General features: G+C 40.4%; 1 protein-coding gene across 1 annotated transcript in view; it reads right to left on the bottom strand.

Annotated features, from left to right (window-relative positions):
* Positions 1 to 20,717, bottom strand: part of LOC127571885 (multiple epidermal growth factor-like domains protein 6) — a 265,342-nt gene that overhangs the window by 172,101 nt on the left and 72,524 nt on the right. The window lies entirely within an intron of this gene.

The raw sequence follows: 20,717 nt of genomic DNA, 5'->3' as shown, positions 1-20,717 counted from the left end.
CACAAGAAAGAAAACATATCAACAAAGCATTGTTCTCTTCTCCCTGCAAACCCACCACCAGCTAATGGTGCAAAATTAAAGTAATTCCAACACCACATTAAAGCAAGTATTTGCATGGAAAGACTTAACAGCAAATATTTTCAATTTTGACAAGTGAATTCTCACTTAATAAACTTCAAACACTTTAATCTGCTGAGTATAAAGCACTGAATGTTGATGCAAAAGTCAACTGATGACATTGTGCAGAGCAACAGCTCACAAAAGAATAGAAGTGAAAGACAACCAACTCCTGAGCTGAGGGGTTGGACCATTAGGAAACAATGCCAGAGAGACTATCCTCATCCAGACCTCACTTATGTCTTGCAGGATGGACTCCAACCAGCTGGAAGATAAGGAGGCTGCTCTACTGGAGCAAGATTGCAAACAACATGCTGAGGACCAAAGGCTAATGTGCCTAGCAAGAGGCATAAACCAATGGAGCTGTACTCCTCCACATAAGTCTAGAAACAACACATTCCCATACTCATCCCAGAGATCTGTAGATCTGATGTGCAGTACTCCATATAGGGAAGTGCAATGCAAAGAGATAGGAAGAGCCTAGGGAAAAAAAGAGAGAAGGGATTCTACAGCAGAAATACCTCAATATATGAAGAAAATAAAGAATGACAGTTGCTGGAAATATATTAAAAGAATGAGGAATTATTTCAGGATATTTATTTAAAATTATTGAGATTGTTTGAAAAGTGCAGAAAATAGACAGAATTTTCACTGCACAATTTCCCGGCCCAGGCTGCTTAATCACTTCCATATCTCTTTTACTGTCTTTACAGGAACCAACACACTAATGGCCTCATCTTCACTTACTTGGGATGATGGGGTCAATTGTTCTAAAAAGATCAAAAGCTGGCCAACTGGTCAATCAAAAAGGGGCACTGGAGTTGCACTGGGGAGCTTCGATGCTGATTATTTTCCCACTCCTCCACCATACCCACCACCACATTCCCGCCCTCAATTCTCCTGTCACTCCCCAATGTGCTACCAAAATGCAGCCAAGCGATATGTAGCTCCAGCCTAAGGAATTAATTGGGGAAGGAGCCCGAATCTCCAATTTTCCCATCTTTTCCATGGGAGGAGGGACCTCATCTACTTGATGGCCATGTTTATTCTCCACAACATTACCGATATACTCAAATCTTACGTGAGAAAATAAGAACAGAACTTGAAATAATAAATCTGTCTGACAAAAGCAGTAACAAAGATAGTTCAGGTATAACCACTCTGGTAGATTACTGGGACCATAGAAGGCACTCAGTAGGGTGTCAACGTCATATTCCATAGAGCACAAAGCACAGACTAAAAATAATGATCACTGAGCTTATACATTCACCATAATCATGGAAATGATCCAGATTTTTCTATTTGCTGCACTTCATTACTATATTAGAGACAGATGGGTATATCCTGGAATAAAAATAGGAAAATAAGCTCACACATTGAAGCACAGATCCATTTCCATCATCACATAGCTTTAAACCATCAAGGATGCCGCTTGAATTCCATCCAACCCTACCCGCAACCCCACCCCCCCTCCCCCAATTCTGAATTACCTACATTCAATAGATAAATGACTAACAGCTGACAAAGTAAACTGTGGTAATATTGCACCTCAATCAACTAGATTCAATTTCAAGAGTAAAGTTGTGAGGAAAGTCATGAAGGGTTTTTATTTGTGAGGTGGATATTTTGCTTCATTGAGTTGAAATAGCTTCCTTTTACAGAATGGAGCATTTCTCTGAAACATTGCCCGGAGCCAAACTCCAGCAAGAACACTCAAGTACAGCAGACTGCCAAGGACTATCTATGCTCTCCCTGCTGATCCTTTCCTTGCACTGCTGTCAGTCAAATACTCCTCATTGTACAGTAATTGCAATTACCGTACAATGTTAAAGCAATGGATTATTCTTGCTTGCAGCAGCTGACTCTGTAGAGAACCATTAGCTACACTCAGCTTGTCTGCAACCTCTGTGTCTCTGTGTTGCCCACAGAAATCAAAGACAAGCACAAGATCAAATGCCAGCACATCTGACCTTCCATTCTACCAATGGACTTCATAATTGGCCCCTCTCTTTTACATATACTTTGACTGCCATAAGAATGAGGTCACTGACTGCAAGTAAAACACAAGTGCAAGTGAGTGGTTAAGTTATTTATCTTCATGTTTATGTAATTTCTACTACTTCAATAGGTTTCGAGTAATTAAACATTAAACTTTTAAAAATTATTCATGTCTGTTTGAAGGGGTTTAAGCGTCTTTTATTATCAAACCTAATTAAAAACAGCACAAAAGCCTTTGACAGCAGTGATTCAGGAACAGACTCCGTGCCTGCTGCCTGAAGCCTATTTGCCACTCATAGCTAACTGCTCCACTGGATGACTCTCAGGAATGGAAGTTCAACTCAGCCAGCCCTCAGTTCCAGAAAAGGTTAATGTGGGTGGTGGATGGGCAATGGCTGGGATTAAGTAAGATTCTGCCCATTATTTATAATTGGTGACAACTGCAGATGTGGCGAGTCTCCACTAGTGAAGGGAAACATTATTAATTGTTTTGTGAAAAAAGTGACAACAATGTTACTGGAAGATGCTCCTCAGGTCCACAATAAATGCTGCGCTCATTGATTACTTTATTATTACAGGAATAGCTATAATACAAAAATGTTTATAGTAATAGGGATCAGTGCACCACAAGGAACTGCTTGACAATAATAGCCATTGCACCATCTAAAACAGTTACATAATGGTAATTGGTCCCATGTCACTGGCCCAATAATTAGATTCAAAGGGTTTTACAGCACAGAAACAGGCCCATCAGCCAACTTCTTTGCCCACTAATCCCATTTGCTCGCATTATGACCGCATCTTTCTGTACCTTGCAGATATAAGAGTCTGTATAAATGCTTCTTAAACATAGTAATTGTGTCTGATTTCACTACTTCTTCTGGCAGTACGTTCCAGGTATCAACCACTCTGCATGCAAAGACTTACACCTCTGATCCCCTTTTAAACTATCCCCTCATTTTTGATACGATGGGAAAGAGATTTTGACCATCTATCCATGCCTCTCATAATCTTATATATTTCTATCAGGTCACCCCTCAGCCCCCTTCACTCCAGGGAAACCTAGCCCAGCCTATTCAATCTCTCCCCATAAGTAAAGTCCTCCAAACAGGCAACATCCTGGTGAATCTCCTTTGCACTCTTTTCAGTACAACTGTATCTTTCCAATAGGGGCAAGCATGGAAGCGTAGCGGTTAGTGTAACACTATTACAGCGCCAGCAACCTGGGCTCAATTCCAGCCACTGTCTGTAAGGAGTTTGTACATTCTCCCTGTGTCTGTGTGGATTTCCTCCGGGTGCTCCAATTTCCTCCCACATTCCAAAGACGGACGGGTTAGGAAGTTGTGGGCATGCTACGTTGGTGCTGGAAGCGTGGCGACACTTGCGGGCTGCCCCCAGAACACTCTACAAAAAAGATGCATTTCACTGTGCGTTTCAATGTACATGGGACTAATAAAGATATCTTATAGTGTCAACCAGAACTGCACACAATACTCCAAGTGCAGCCTAGCCAGTGTTTTGTAAGGTTGCACCATAATACCCCAACTCTTATACGCAGTGCCCCAACCTATGAAGGCAAGCATGCTATATGCTTTTTTTCACCACCCTATCCACCTGTCTTGTTGCTTTCTACAGGCATCTTCTGCCATGCAGGAACTCAGTTCATGGACACGTTTCTGACTTGCAAACTGTTCGGGTTACAAACAGTGCACCAGGACGGAACCCTGCCATAACCAGGGGACATAGAACCTAGGACAATACAGTACAGCTACAGGCCCTTCTGCCCACAACATCTGTGCTGAGCAGGATGCCAAATTAAACTAAACTCTTCTGCCTGCACATGATCCATATCCCTCCATTCCCTGCATATTCATTTGCCTACCTAAAAGCCTCTTGAATGCCAACATCATATCTGCTTCCATGACCATCCCAGACACACGCCACTCTCTGTGTGTAAAAAAAATCTTGCCCCTCACATCCCCTTTAAACCTTTTCTCTCTCAGCTCAAAAGTTATATCCTCTAGCTTTTGACATTTTTTACCCTGGGAAAAAGACATTTCTACCCTGGAATAACCTGCATCGAGATGAACACTTGAATCGCCAAGGCACAGAAAGCTACAGACCAAGTGCTGGTAAATATGATTAGTATAGATGGGGACTTGGCAGTTGGCATGAATATGGGGGACTAAGGGCCAGTTTCTATGCTGTATGACTCTATGACTTTAATCCCACAGGCATCTGGGTGTCCTGGAGCAAGACTTGCAAAAATAAACTGGTATGCAGATGCAGCAAGTTATTACGAAAGCTAACAAAATATTATTATTTATTGCTAGAGGAATTGAATACAGAAGTGTGGAAGTTGTGCTTCAGTTATTGGTGAGACCACATATGTAGTACCATGTACAGTATCAGTTGCCTCATTTAAGGAAGGATGTTAATGCTTTCACTCTGAGGTGGTAAGGAGACCAGCAACCACCTCATTACCCCAATAGGTAAACAAGGCTTGCATTTTTGGAAATATAACTAATGAATATGAAAAGTAGATTGATGGTTCTTTACATGATTTGCAAGAACTCAGTTATGCAAACAGTCTACTTGACACGTGGATAAAACTAGTGAACTGGAACTCTACTGCCAATTCACTAATACAAAATAAATAGACGCTTCTGAAGTGCAGATTGTGCATTCAGTGGGAGCAAGCTAAAATTATCTAAAGCTCACACTGCACAATCTGATGGGCTCTTTTCTACCCATTCACTTGTGAACCAGAAACCTGCATTATACACTCCTAGATACCAGCCCAAGTTTTGAACTAATCCATATTATTGTAAGGGCCTGCAAACCATTGCCACATAGTAATCATTCAATGAAATGTTCTGCTTCTCATTATGCTTGTGTGATCACTCCATCATGGACCCGGGAGAAAAAAAAATCAAAGGCCATTTCACAAGAGTCACGGGTAGAGAAATTTGTCTTTTCTCGCCAGGGCTAGGCACACGCAAGAACATTGGCTGCCAGTTGTACTCACCTCCATGCATTCAGTTCCTTTAAGGTTAACTAGCATTCAGTCCTTGTGCCCAAGGAATCCCCTTGGTGTTTACAAGCTGTAAGCACTACAGCCCAATTTTTTGGCAAATTGTTGATAAAAAAAAGTATGCTTGACCGCTGTCTCACTGGCTTACGTTACACCTCACAAAACAAAGAACATACAAAATGTTGAGTCCAAGCCTTCACTTTCAATGCCTCCTCAGGCCAAAGATAGTTTTACAATGCTAATTATTGCTCAATGTTAAATTTTAATCTAATTACATTTTTGCAAAGATTGTAGCTTGTTCAGGAGCCTGCAGCTTTTTTCAGTTTCCTCCCAGATTAAAGCAATTAGACATCTGGAAAGGAGATGACTGACGTCTGGACAGACCTCACTAATACATCACAAATAAAAACTAGTGATGCATTTATGAAGGAAAAAATGTGGATGCTGATAAAATCCTCTCAATGCCATGGGCACATGATGGAATAAAAAAAGAACAATGGAGCACGAAATAGGTGGGGAGATTGGTATAATGGTTCCGTTACTGAACCAGCAACCAAAGTTCTGGTCTATTGATCCAGAGACTCAAATACAAGTCCCACAACAGCAAATAGGGAATTTAAATTCAAATGATTAAACTAATTGTTACGGACTCAGTGAATGTCCCTTTAAGATAGAGAGTGTGTGTGTGTGTATTTGTGTGTGTGGCGTGCTTACATGAATAGAAGATAAAGGACGTAATGACGTTGTTAAAGAAGTCAGAAGAAGAAGAGAGAGAAGAAGAGAGACAGAAGGGAGAGAGACACCAGCCTGCTAGTTTTCTCTATCAATGGATGAGAAACAATAACTGTGTCTACCACTGAAATCCATGTATGGAAGTTGGAAGTAATCCGGTGGAGTTCACTTTGTTGCTGACCTGTAGAAGGAAACAGGTATTTGTGTGTGGACGACCACGATTCCGATGCTTTTCGGGGTGAGCAAGTCACTACCGAGTAAACAATTAAGTGTCGCTTGGGTTCCATCGTGGAACATTTGGATTTCGTATTTACTCTCTCTCTGTTTCTCTACATCTACGTCTTATCTTCAGACAACGGTGGTTGTTGAAGAAGCCCTTGCTCATGTTTCACCTTATGGCTTGCGGAACTGAACTTTAAGAACCATTCCTGAACGTGGAGTTTGGGACTTTGTCACACACACACAAAGAGTTTAGTTTTGGGGTTAACATTCAAGGTTTAACATTTTTGAATTCTAACATACTAACATTTTTATTTTACGTACGGTCATAAGTAGTGATTAATAAAATAATTTTTAACACTGAATCATGCTCGGTGTGTTTCTTTTGTTGTTGGTTCGTGACATAATCTAGAATCTAAGTAAAGAAAAATTAATCTCAGTAGTAGTACTGAAACAACTGAACCATTGTAAAATCTTGTTCAGTTCACTGATGTCCTTTGGGGAAGGAAATCTGTAATCTTTACCCGGTCTGGCATGTATGTTGCACCAAGATTATTGACTCTCAACTGTCCCCTCAGTTCAGATGGGAAAGAAATGGTGGCATGAATCATCCATAAATGAACAAATAAAAACGCATGAACAAGACAAAATAGATGCCTCTGGAATCCTTCTAAATGACAATTCTAGCAATAGCATCATGTTTTATTCCACAAAATTCCTCAACATTTTTCAAAATAGGTTTATTATGCAACATATCAGTAACATCTCACCCTCTTGTACATATGCTCATACTTCTTTCCAACTTTGTCTTCCAAACACCATCCAACTTTCGAAGATTGGATGCAATGCAAATATTTTTAACCATTAAGTTTTTCCAGAAGGGGATATAAATTATGCTTTTTGTTTAATGTGGAGGTTGCTGGCAATGGCAGCATTTTCCTCTATCCTTAATTGCCCTAGAAATAATCAGTTCCCAACCAAGGATGGTAGATTTCCTTTCCTAAAGGATAGTACTGAACTATGTGCATTTTTATGACCATCCAGTAGATTCATTTCTAACATTACTAATTAATTCCTGAATTCCATATTTATATAATTTTAAATTCCCCAGCTGTGGGATGCAAGCTCAAGACTCTATATTGATGGTCCAGAACTCTAATGTTCGGGTTAACTGCACTGTATTCCCTAATCACAGCCTCATCAACCTTGCATATGAATTGGTAATCATGTCAGGGTCTCCCAAGTGCTCAGCTGTTGAAACAGCTTAAATCTGAACAGAAAGAGTGCTGCCATTTCATTGTTACAAGTAAACGTTGGCACGTCAGAAGTGCAGACTTGTACAAGAAAACAAAATAAGTCATGTTTCAGGATATTTATGCCATCACATTCTTGTATTGCTGCTCAATACAAAATTAATTTGCCTGTAAAATTTATAATCCTCTAACTTTATTTTTATTTTTCAGCCCTACAAGTGCAGGGTTTGTTTCTAATGCAGAAACTGTGATCAATGCCTTCCACAGTTTATGCTATGGAAGCTATTGGTTTGTAGCAAGCTAATATGCCCACTGGCAGGTTTTGATTTCACTTCTGCCAGGTATCCATGTGCCCTTTCACCAAGCTAACTCAGGTGAGGCACTAGTTTAGTCATCAGTTTCAAAATTTGCACATTGCATTAAATTGGGGGAGCGATTTGCACCAGGTGGGGAAGGAAGCAACAAAAGAGAAAAAGGCACTAATGAATCTGCAGAACTGGAATCCAATTTACATTTCCTCATGACATTGGAGGCCATTCAGCCCATCAAGTCTGCATGGGTTCTCAGAACATTTCCATCAACCCCATTCTCACATTTATTTCCCTCTAACCTATTCTGTCTCACATTCCCATCAATTCCCCCTATTCTCCTGCTACCCACCTGCACAATAGGGGTAATTTATAATAGCCAATTAACTAACCAGCTTTGGGATATGGGAGGAGGCTGACACAGACACAAGGAGACCATGTCAACTCCACACAAAAAAATACCAGAGGTCACTGGAGCTGTGCAGTAGCAATGTTTGCTGTAGCACTTTGCCAGCCCTCTAGCACTGTACCATTTCTACCCCAAAGGGTATTTGGACAGCAGAGCTGCCTGCCCCAGAGGGTAAGGAGCTCTAGAGATGTAGCTGAGGTGACTACTCTCTACCTCAGTGCTAACTGGACACCTGCAAGCAAACTCCAGAAGGATCAGTGCTGGAGGGCATTAGGTGATGCAGTAGGGATTACACTTTGAACAACCTCACCTCCATCAAGTAAATGACCAAATAAGCACACATTCCCTTACTGACTTAAAAAAATAAGTTGAAAACACAGCAGCAGATTTCTGGGACCCTGATGGAGATTTTTGCATCTTCATTATCCACAAGTGAGGTATCGGAAGATGGGAAGATAGCTAATGTTGTTCCTTTCTTTAAGAAGGAAAACAGGGATAAACTATTACCTATGTCAGTGGTAGGGAAGTTATTGGAGAACATTCTAAGGGACAGCACTTATATTCATTTGGAAAAATGGAGACTGATTAGGGAGAGTCAGCATGGCTTTGTCATGGAGAAATCCTGTTTCACTAATGTGATTGAACTTTTGAGGATGTAACTGAGGAAGGATAGTAGAGGTTGCCTGTATGGTCCTTGGTAAGGCAAGACAAGGTCTCGCATGGTAGGCTGTCCAAAAGGTTTAGGTACATGAGATCCAAGATGAGCTGACTAATTGGATCCTATATTGGTTTTGGTAACAGGAGGCAGAGGGTTGTGACGGAAGGAGGGTTTTTCTGATTTGCAGTCTGTGGCTGGTGGCGTACCAAGGGATCGGCGTGAGAATCTCTGCTGTTTGTGATATTTATTAATGACTTGGATGTGAACATAGTAGAAATGATCAGAAAGTTTGTGGGTGACATGAAAATTGATGACGACCTGGAGAGTGAGGAAGGTTGCTTATGGCTACAGCAAGATATAGACCAGTTAGAAAAATAGGCAGAGTGTTGACAGATGCAAATTAATCCCAACAAGCATGAAGTGATGCATTTTAGGAAGTCAAATTGGGGTAGGAGATATAGAGTAAATGGTAGGTACTAAGCAATGTTGAGGAACTGAAAGATCTAGGGGTCCAAATCCATGGTTCTCTGGAAGTAGCAACACAGGTTCATAGGGTGGCAAAGAAAGCATATAGCATGCTTGCATTCATAGGTGGGACATAGGATATAAGAGCTGGGACATTATGTTCCAACTTTACAAAACACTTGTGAAGCTGTATTGAAGTATTGTGTGCAGTTCTGGTTGCCATGCTATAGGAAAGATGTGGTTGCACTAGAGAGAGTGCAGAGGACACTCACCAGGCCGTTAACTGGATTGGAGTACTTTACTTATGGGGAGAGATGAGATACGCTGGGCATGTTTTCCCTGGAATGAATGAGACTGAGGGGTTACGTGATAGATTATGAGAGGCATAGATAGATAGGGCAGATAGTCAAAATCTCTTTCCCGTGCTAAGAGTATCAAAAACAAGAGGGCATAGTTTTGAGGTGAAAGATAGGAGATTTAAAGGGAACCTTCAGGGTAAGTTTCTTTTTAATACAGAGAATGGGTGATATCTGGAACGTGCTGCCAGAGAAGATTGCGGAATCAAATACAATTATTATGGTCAAGAAGCATTTAGACAGACACTTAAATAGGCAGGGCAGAAACAGGATTAGTGTAGATGGGCAAAAAAGGTTGGCTGTAAGCCAAAGGGCCTGATTCTGTGCCATACAACTCTATGGATATTGATCCATAACCAAAGCAAATGTTATATAAATGGTTCAACTTTTTTTTCCAACCCAACACACTGTTCTAATATAAAACAAATCTGGGACCAATTACTTCCCAACTTCCTATCTTCCACAAAGAAAAGCAATTGTGAGGTTCTGACCAACCACAATATGTCCTCTGGGCACAGTGCATTAGGATGTAAAAAAGAAATGAAATCACTGTTTCATCCTCATGGTTTCAAAAAAGAGAATGAGTTCCACAGTGCATCACAACACAGGCAAGGACCAGGAGTTTTATCCAGTACAAATGTACGAGTTAAGAAACTCTTGTGGCCATTTCATTATACAGCAATTGAAGCGAATTTGGGTGGTCTTGACTTATTTCCAAATGGTATGGGTCTATAAAACAAAACTGATTTTAATTCAGACCAAATTGATGGTGGTTAAGTAGATTCAGTCAGAGGATCATTTAAATATGTTTCTTTTAACTTCATCATAACAACACCAGAAAGCAGTAAATGTGATTAATACAAGATTTAAATAATAATAGGGAAGTATTTGCTAATTTGTGAAGTATCTTCAGACATTATGTTACGTTCTGTTTTAATAGAACTTTTTTGTTGCAATGACTCCATTTATAGAAGCAGAGGTATTAAGAGGGAATCGTGCAGAAGGATTCAATTTTGCAAGGTGAATTTGCAATAGAGTGCACTGATCAGTGAAATGGAATTAATTTATTATTGTCACATGTGCCGAGATATAGTGAAAAGCCATCCATACTGATCATTTCAAAACATAAGCACATCGAGGTAGTACAAGGGTAAAGCAATAACAGAATGCAGAATATAGTGTCAGCAGATTTAAAAGAATATTGTTAGTAATTCTTAAAGTCTTAGAATTTAGATTGAAAGGCGTAGAACAATTATAAAAGATGTAATGAATAGATCAGTTGGGAGCTGAGAATCAATAATGTGTGGAAATAAACCTCTAAGTTAGTACTAGAATTACAATAGGATTTTCTTTACGCAGAGCTGTTGATGTTGATAAACCTGATGCATTCTTATTTTAAATGACAGGCATTCTGGACTTGCTAAAATTCCTTATTCTACACTCATCCATTCCTTACTCAATATCAACCTTACAAAAATCTCATGTGTCATTTTATATGACCACTCTTGTTTAAATACTGAGTGCCCCTTAGAACCCAAGAGGAAGAGACTGGAAAGTTTCATTATCACACATTTCTCTCATTTTTCTTTGAAGCTGACAAATGATCCCCCCTCAAAACTGTATGATTTTTTAAAGACTTCCTCTGGTTTACCTTTCTTCCCCATTGAGGCACTGAATATTGAGATTCAAGTCAAATGTTTTTTGCAACAGGCAGAAAATCTGCTCCACCAGGTTACCACTCAGGTGTTGAAGGTAAAACATCTCACCTCTGCATTCAGAAACTATAAGTTATCAATTATTCAGCTCTGGTTTGATGCGATAATAAATATAAATCTATATTTGTAGTTTGTTCCTGAAAATTGGAAAAGGACAAAGTGGCAACAAAAAATAGTCAGTGAATTATGTGCTGGAAAGATAAAATGAACCTGTGATCAAAGTTCTGAAACTCTCTGACTAACCAGCCACATAGCTTCATTTCTCCCCTTTATCATAAGCTGTCCACTTCTTCAACAATTAGAAAAGTTTCAAGGATGAAAGCTCCCCTATGTCCCAGAAATAGCATCATCCTAATTGAAGTGTACTCTGTTTCTCAGTACTATCTGCAGATTACACTCCTTAACACACACAGACTGTCATCAGGTCAAATGCCGAATGTTGCTAAGAAACCTTCAAATGCGTTGACATTACTGCTGCAAATAGCCTGCCTCATACCATACCCAGGGCAGGCTGCAATGTTTCCTGGACCTTTCTCTCACATGACCATCTGTCATTATTTAATCTGCTTAGCCCATTTAAAAACAACTATTATTAATAGTGTCCTTTGAGTCAGTGTCATACAGTATGGAACGGATCTTTTAACCCACCGAGGCTGCACCAATCATCAAGTGCCCATTCAGACTGATCCTACACAAACCCCATTTTACTCTCCCCAGATCACCATCAACTCTCTCCAAGTTCTACTGCTCATCTACAATAGGGGCAATTTATAAAGGCAAATTAACCTACTAAGCCGCACGTCTTTGGACAAAAGCAGAAATACTGTTAGAACTCAGCTAGACAAGCAACATCTGTGGATGGAGAATCCAGTTAATATTTCAGGTTGAAGGACCTTCTAAGATGTTGACTGCTTTCTTTTTCCACAGATGCTGCTTGACTGGTTGGGATCAAACGACATTTCTGCTTTTCTTTCAGATTCCAGCATCTGCAGTTTTATATCATTTCTGCACATCTTTGGGATGTGGGATGAAACCAGAGCACCTGAAGAAACCTACCTGATCACAAGGAGAACGTGCAAACTCCACCCAAGTTCTGGATTGAACCAGGTCATTGGAGCTCTGAGGCAACAGCTGTACTAGCTACACCACTGTGCCTTCAAATCAGCTAGCAAACAGACCCAAACCACATCAGGACCACATCAAACAAAATTCAACACCACATCAAATATGGAGATGATGGGATGCAGAGGATGGTTTTGTGGAGCATCTCAAAGAAGGTTTCTGAATGGAGAAAGCAGGAGACACAGGGAGGGAATTCCAGAAAATAGAACAAGGAAACTAAAGCCACACACAGCTTGGAGCAGTGACTAAAATAGGGGCGATGCACAAAGCTTCAGAACTGGAGGTTGTTACAGGGATAGAGAGGGACGAGGCATGGAGGGACTTCAAGACAAATTTGAGAATTTTAAAAACTGACAAGGAACCAATGCAAACAAGCATGAGTTAGGATAAGGGCAGCAGAGTTTTAGATATTTACCATACAAAACGTCCCATGCCTCTTCACATAGTTAAGGTGGCATACATAGAGTTGTAGAGTCACGCAACGAAGAAAGAGCACTTCAGCCCACTGCTCTGTGCTAACCTTATTGTCTATCTACACTAATCCCATGTGCCCGCATTAGGACTATATCTTTCTATGCCTTGCCTATTCCAAAATCTGTCAAACTACCTCTTAACCAGTGTTTGTATCTGATTCCACCACCTCCTATGGCAGCACATTCCAGATATCATCCACTATCTATGTGGAAAAAACCTACACCTCAGTTCCCCTTTAAAACTCCTTCCTCCCACTTTAAAACTATACCCTTTCTTAATATCCTTAACTTTGGGAAAAAAATTCTGACCATCAATCCTACCTATGCTCTCATAATCTTATATACTTCTATCAGGTCACCCCCCCCCCCCCCCTCAGCCTCCTTCACTCCACAGGGAAAACTAGCCCAGCCTATCCAATCCCTCCCCATAAGTAAAGTCCTCCAATCCAGGCAACATCCTGGTGAACCTCCTCTGCACTCTCTAGCGCAACTACATCCTTCCTATAGTGTGGTGACCAAAATTGCACACAATACTCCAAGTGCAGCCTAACCAGTGTTTTATAAAGTTGCAACACAACATCCAAATTCTGATATTCTATGAGCCAAACCATATGCCTTGTTCACCACCTGTGTTGCCACTTTCAGGGAACTATGGATTTTGACCCCTCAGTCTCTCTGTTCTTCAAGCTTCCTTCCTACCCTACGATTTATTGTGTATGTGCTATCCCAACTGACTTCCCAAAATGCATCACCTCACACTTGTCAGGATTAAATTGCATCTACCAATGTTCCAACTGTCCATCTGAGCTATATCCTTCTGTACCCTTAGACAACTTTCCTCACTATCCACAACACCAGCAATTTTCATGTCATTTGCAATCTTTTTAATCATATTTCCTATATTCACGTCCAAGTCGTTAATATACATCTCAAACTGTAAAAGTCCCAGCACCAACCCCTGTTGTACACTAGTCACAGACTTCCATTCAGAAAAACATTCTTCTACCACAACCTTCTGCCAATTTTGGATCCAATTAGCCACCTCATCTTGGATCCCATGTCCCTTAACCTTCTGGATCAGCCTACCATGCAGGACCTCGTCAAATCCTTTACCTACATCCATACAGACAGCATCTACCACCCTGATTTCATCGGTCCCCTTTGTTACCCCTGTGTGGTTCTGATTGCCATACGATAGAAAGGATATGATTGCACTGGAAGGGCTCAGAGGAGATTCAACAGGATATTGCCTGGGCTGGAGCATTTCAGCTGTGAGAAGAGACTGCATAGGATGAGTTTGTTTTCTTTGAAGCAAAGAGGATTGGGGTGGGGAGTGGGGATCCTGATTGAGATGTAGAAAGTTATACGGGGCGTAAATAGGGCAGACGGTAAGAAACTTTTCTCCTTTGCAGTAGTATTGAAAACCATAGGGCATATGTTTAAGGTATGGGGTAAGAGATTTAGAGGGGGTTTGAGGAAGAACTTTTTTCATCCAGAGGGTGGTTAACATCTGGAATGCTCTGAGTTTTAGTGGAGGCAGGTACTTTCACAATATTTAAGAAGCACTTAAAATGTTGTGGTATTAAAAGGCATCTCACCAAGCCCTGAAAAATGGTTGGCATGGACAGAGTGGGCCAAAGGAGCGAGGAGGAATTTATTCCCTGAGAGAATCATGAACCTTCGGAAGACTCTTCCTCAGAGACTGATGGAGGCCGACCCATTGAGTATATTCAAAGCTGAGGCAGTCAGAATATTGGTCTATAGAGGAGTCAAGGGTTATGGGCACAAGCATGAAACTGGAATGGAAGCCAGGATCAGATCAACCTTGATCTTACTGAATGGCACAGCAGACTCAAGGGACCATCTGACCTACTCCAGTTCATATTTTTTAAATGTTCTGATGTTCAAAATCCTAAAGAGTTTAAAGAAGAATTATTTCCAACAGCTAGAGATTTAACTACCAGATGGTACAGATTTTAAGGTAATTGCCAAAAAAGATCACAGGGAACACAAGAAAAAAAATCTTTCTTCCAGCATTTGGAATACTTCGCTTGTTAGAACAGTTGGTTCAGAACCAATTGTCATCTTAACAAATAAATTGGACAAACAGTTGAAGGAGAAAAATGCAGACATTTGGTGAAAGAGCTAGCACAGACTTGAAGGCCTGAACAATACCCTCCTGTGGTGTACTATTCTAAGACATACTTTTCCAGTGAGAGTGAAAGTCCAAACAAAAAAATGCCACTTTAACCTTAAAACCACTCTTGAGCTCGGACACTACAGTAAACAAGGAATCAAGGCAATGGTAAGTGCAGTTTAATGAAAATACCAAGATTACAAATTAATTTATCAACCATGACTACATTGTATAGTTAATCCCAACCCCCTCTCCACTGAGAAAACAAATATTCCTAAAGACCCAACAGCAGAGACCAGGTGAGCACACTAACAGGTCTACATTAGAAGCTCTATCAAATGGGATATGAAAATGAGAGAATATAATATGATGGATTGGTTGAGTGTCCTTCTGCCTCCAAGACTTCAGTCCCTATGGATTACTCTCTCGTAACCGACGACAATAACAGACTATTCACTATTGATGTGGTTTCTACATGGACTGACAAAAACACCAACCATTCCCAAATTAGAAAAAAAGCAAACATAGAAATATCACAAGTTTATTAATAGCTTTGGGAGCAAATGACAGGATGTGGCACCCAACCAGAAATACCCAGATGCTGCAAGATTTGTTCTGCAGGCAGGATTGTGAGTTAACACATGCAGAATAATGTAGGAGATAATGTAGGCCTTTGAAAGAAAGTTGAAATTAGTCTTCGAACTTGGATGAAGCTTGCATTGACATGTCTTTAATACTTCACAGCAGTTTACAATCAATTAAGTCATTCTTAAGGTGTTAACACTCGACCTAGAGTTGTGCTTTAAAGTACTCCTTGTTTTTCCTTGTCACATTCGATTGGTTCTTGGTAAAACATGCTATAGGATATTCCTGAGCTCCTCACAAACTTGCAATGTATTCATCCTCAATCCTGGCAATTCATTTGGACCTGGAAGTGCTTTGTGCTTACAGCTGTTGTACAATCATGAGGTAGCACTAGGTGGCTGTACACCTCTTGCATCCTTCCTATCATATTTGTTCCAGTGTATTCTGATTTCAGCATTGAATATAATTAAAATTCCATATTCCTGGTGTTCCAATGAATCCAAATAAATTTACATGCATTAGTGTCCATGCAGTTTAAGCTACTTATGAACAAACTACTACATATTTCAATATAACGCTGAAAGTAATGTTCCAATCTAAGAACATACAGTGCCGATGAGCAGAGGGATCTTGGGGTCCAAGTTCATAGCGCCCTGAAGGTGGCTACACAGATTAATAAGGCAGTAAAGAAAGCATATGGCATGCTTGCCTTCATTAGTTGAGGCATTGAGTTCAGAGTCAGGAAGTTATGCTGCAGCTTTATAAAACTTTAGTTAGACCGCATCTGGAGTATTGCATTCAGTTCTGGTCGACCCCACTATAGGAAGGATGTCGAGGCTTTGGAGAGGGTGCAGAAGAGGTTTACCGAGATGCTGCCTGGATTAGAGGCCATGAGCAATGAGGATAGGTTAGACAAATTTGTGTTGTTCTCTCTGGAGCGGTGGAGGCTGAGGGGAGATCTGATAGAAGTTTCTAAGATTATTAGAGACATAGATAGACAGCCAGTATCTTTTCACCAGGGTTGAAATATCTAATACCAGAGGGATGCATTTAAGGTGATCAGGGGCAAGTTCAAAGGAGATGTGTGGGGCAAGTTTTTTTGTTTTTTTTGTACAGAGAGTGGTGGGTGGCTGGAATGAACTGCCTGGGGTGGTGGAGGCAAATATGATAGGGGCGTTCAAGAAGCTCTTAGGCACATGAACGTGAGGGAAATGGACGGCTATGGACATTGTGTAGGGAGAAGAGATTAGTTTAGTTGGGCATTTTATTTCCAATATTTAGTTCGGCACAATATTGTGGGCCGAAGGGCCTGTTCCTGTGCTGTACTGTTCTATGTCCTATGGTCATTACTGGATTGCCGTACACTTTAGCTTGGATGAGCTGCAGCAATCCATTCAGATCCTCGGATTATCCTCCAAAATAGATACCCAAGGGAAGGGAGTGCCTACAGGTGTGACGATCTCAGTTTTAAAGCTCAGCTTTCAGTTTCTCTTTCACGGTAACTGGAACAGGTCTTGGAGGATGAACATCTTGATGCTTACTCTCATCTAACTCTATGGTATTTTTCTCCCAACTGCCCAGATACTCTAAACACATCTGCAAATGTATCTGTCATCTGCTTTATACTGTGTAGAAGTTACACACGCAGTAGCCAGCTCCCTCACTGGGTTCTCCACCTGCATCTATCATCGGTTCCATTTGATGGGCTACATTGCACCTATTTCCCTGCCAGGTGCAACAAACTTTGTATTGAACTCATTTCATTCTTTGGATTTTTTTTTATTTCCATCTTTCTTTTGTCAAGTGGTACTGTGCATCATTACCACTCATTTTGTGTTTTATGCTTCTGAGAAAACTTCTTGAGAATGTTATTAACTTTTGCACAGTGGTCCTCCTGCACTCATCTCCCCATTCCATAGGAACAAAGATCTGTGTTGGGTACATGGCCTCCACTACTCTGTTCACTTGTTCCATTCTGTCTCATTGCTGGCAATGCCTTTCTCCTAATAGGAATAAGAGCCTAAATCAATCAGATTAGAATCATTGCTTTTATAAGAAGTCTGGTAAAATTCAAAAGTAGCTGCAGAAATAATTTTGCAATTCTGACATTATTTTCTACATCTCTGTCGTGTGTATTCTCTTTACATTTAAACTGCAGATCGGAAAGGTGTGGAGGGATTAGTGTAGGTAGGCATCATGGCTGGCATGGGTGAGGTGAGCTGAAAGGGCCCCACTTGCATGTTGTACATTTCTATTATACAAGCAGAATTTCAGCATTTTCATTTTATGCATCACAAGACTTATGTGCTTCCTCATATAGATTATAAGATGCAAACTTGCATGCAATACACAGGGCATACACACACATGGATGTCCAGATTTTGCTTTCACAAGGAATGAAAGCATCACCATTCATTGTATAATGTGCCTCAAGCTACATTCATGATTCCAAGATTGCAAATCAGACACTGTTTTTCTCATTGAATAGGCAAAATTAAAGACTTCACCGAAGCGGCTGCCTGGATCCCTGCCACTCCGCACTCCTTAGCTCCCTGTTGTCAAATTAAAGCTTAAAAACTAAGAAAACAGATTGCTAACAAGTTATGTGGCACCAACTTTCATTTATTTCATGTCATTGCAGATGTGCATTGTTAATACTATAGAGCTCTAGAATAAGCTGAAGGAAAACTACACGTATTAGGTCTAGCAATGTATATGGTAACCGGTAGCTAGCAATAGAATAGCAACAGTAAAAGTTTGTTGATGGCCAGGATGTAGTTTGTCAAATAAATATCTGTAGTTGAATTTCAAGTAATTGAATGAAATGCAGTACCACAAAGTAACAAGGTCTGTTGGCATTTGAATGGCGAATGCATAGAACAGACTTGTCCTTGCAATGAATGGTCTGCTAACATTACAACAAGCTAAAATGGCTTGGACAGAATTCTTTCACAATTCATTAGGGAGCTGACATGTGGCAAGAAGAAAACCAGAAGACAGATTCATTCTCCTGCTTGGATGGGTTCTTGATTTTAATTGCAGATGTCAGAAACTGGAGATAAAACTGAATTTCAGCTTTCGTAGCAAAAGTAGGCTCACATCAAGCCAATGGTTCATTTTATACCATGCCTGACTGTCTTCAGATGAGGTGCAAATTCACAATATATACTGTTTCTGATAAAAGTTAATCCTCAAGTCTCCACTTGGCTTCTCTGTGTCTCTCATAACTGGTTTAGGGTAACCGGTAATGTGGCGGACACAAGCTGACAATCCATGAGGAATAGTGCACCGGAACTTAATTCCCATGTTCACCAATGGCCTCCATGCTAAGTACGTATTTAACCTTTGCAAATGCACCGTTGTCAGCTTGTTGCTCGGTGCTGCCCTGGTCCTCAGTGGCAAAGTGGCATGGGGGGGGGGTGTGGGGGGGGGAAGAACAGGTGAACAATGTAATGGTGGCATATGGGGGTTGGGGGGGGGGGGAGGGGGAAAAAGAGGTGTGGTCAGAACAAGCCTCACCCACAGCACAGCTGAAGAAAACATTGACAGCTGTCAAACCTGTCAAAATCTCTGAATATTTTGGAATGTGTCTAACATTCAGAAAGATAAAAAAAACTTTCAAAATTAAATAAAAAGATTTAAATTATATCTAAAATATATATAAAAAAATACACATTAGAAAATTTAAAATAAAACATCTAAATAAATTCAACAAAATGGAAACTGATGAATACTTACCTTGCTCCCTACAGCTATTTCTTTCCATTTAATTGAATGGATGTTGTTCCTGTGCCAGGTCAGTCCTGGCACAGGTTCAGCGGGCAGGTGCCCCAGCCTGAATGCTGACAACGTGCCACAAGCTCACGCTCTGCTGCCGGCCCAACAGCCAACGGCAACTCCCCCAGCCAGCAAATTCGGGACTTTCAAAGGAATCCCAAATTTGCTGGTGCTTGGGCAGAAAAATGCCAGCCTGCTCCAGCCCATTGCACTAGAGTGTGAAAAGATAGAAAAGATGTTTGGAAGTGTAAGGGAGCAAGTGGATGATGCTTAGTTAGAAGATACTGTGACCAATGTTACAACTCTGCAAGTTAAAATCCTTCTCCAGTCAGTAGCACTAAACACATGATAATTTGGTGATAGCAGAGTGCAGCAGCACTGCTGTCTGAGGAAGAATTAATAGACTCCTCAGATTCCACCCACTCCATCTCAAAATAATCAAAAAAACATGTAAAGCAATCAATCCAACCCACTATAGTCCCAAAAATCTTTAGCCAGTCATGTGATCTGTCTTTCATTAACTCTCATGTACAAAATTCTGCTTTATATTGTGAAAAAACATTTACTTTTTCAATCCAAATGTGGTTTTGATTGCAATCCTTTTCCCAGAACCCAGAAATTTTCAAATACTAATGTAATTTCCCTCTGAACCTGTACCACAACTTGTAGATCCTTAAGTTACCAATGGCCCATTAGGAAAACAGCTTTTCATTTGGCTAAAAATTAACTGCTGATCAGCAAGCTGCCATGCCATTAAAAGGATAAAAGCAATTCACAATGTCCCCTGTATAAACAGCTGATCATGCAAGTTGCCCTGGCCAAGACAGACAGACAATAAACATCACAAAGAATAACAACTTTTCATGATTTAAAATAGCAGTTCATCTAAAATACTGTATGTGATCACTGCTGGAAAATATACTTGATGAGAATCAATGATAGTTTTTGATATCTTACATTCTTTTTATAATAAAAGAAAATGCTTGCTGTTCCATCTCCATTCCAAATTGCATGAATACATCTAGACAAAGCTGACAGCTATTTTTGTGTTGTTATTTCCAGTCAACAGACCAAAAGTTATTTTAAGCACCTCTCTAAATTCCCTGCGTTCAGATTTAGCTTCCATAATGCTACAAAAAGAACACAATTGACCATGATAAAGGCTTTCCCCAGATTTTCTGATATGCCGGTGGAAGACATTATGGTCAGGTCAGGAAAACAATGAACCTGAACACTTACAGTGAAATACCCACAACTAACACTATTCAAAGTAGGAAGAGATTCACTGGTTGAGGATCTGTCTTGTCTTTGTTCTGACAAGTTAGGGTACAGCCATTGAAGATCTTTGCATCACACAAG

Source organism: Pristis pectinata, chromosome 6, assembly GCF_009764475.1.
Source record: "Pristis pectinata isolate sPriPec2 chromosome 6, sPriPec2.1.pri, whole genome shotgun sequence".
NCBI classification, from domain to species: domain Eukaryota; kingdom Metazoa; phylum Chordata; class Chondrichthyes; order Rhinopristiformes; family Pristidae; genus Pristis; species Pristis pectinata.
The sequence above is the reverse complement of the archived record's forward strand: the minus strand, read 5'-3'. Positions and strand labels throughout refer to the sequence as shown.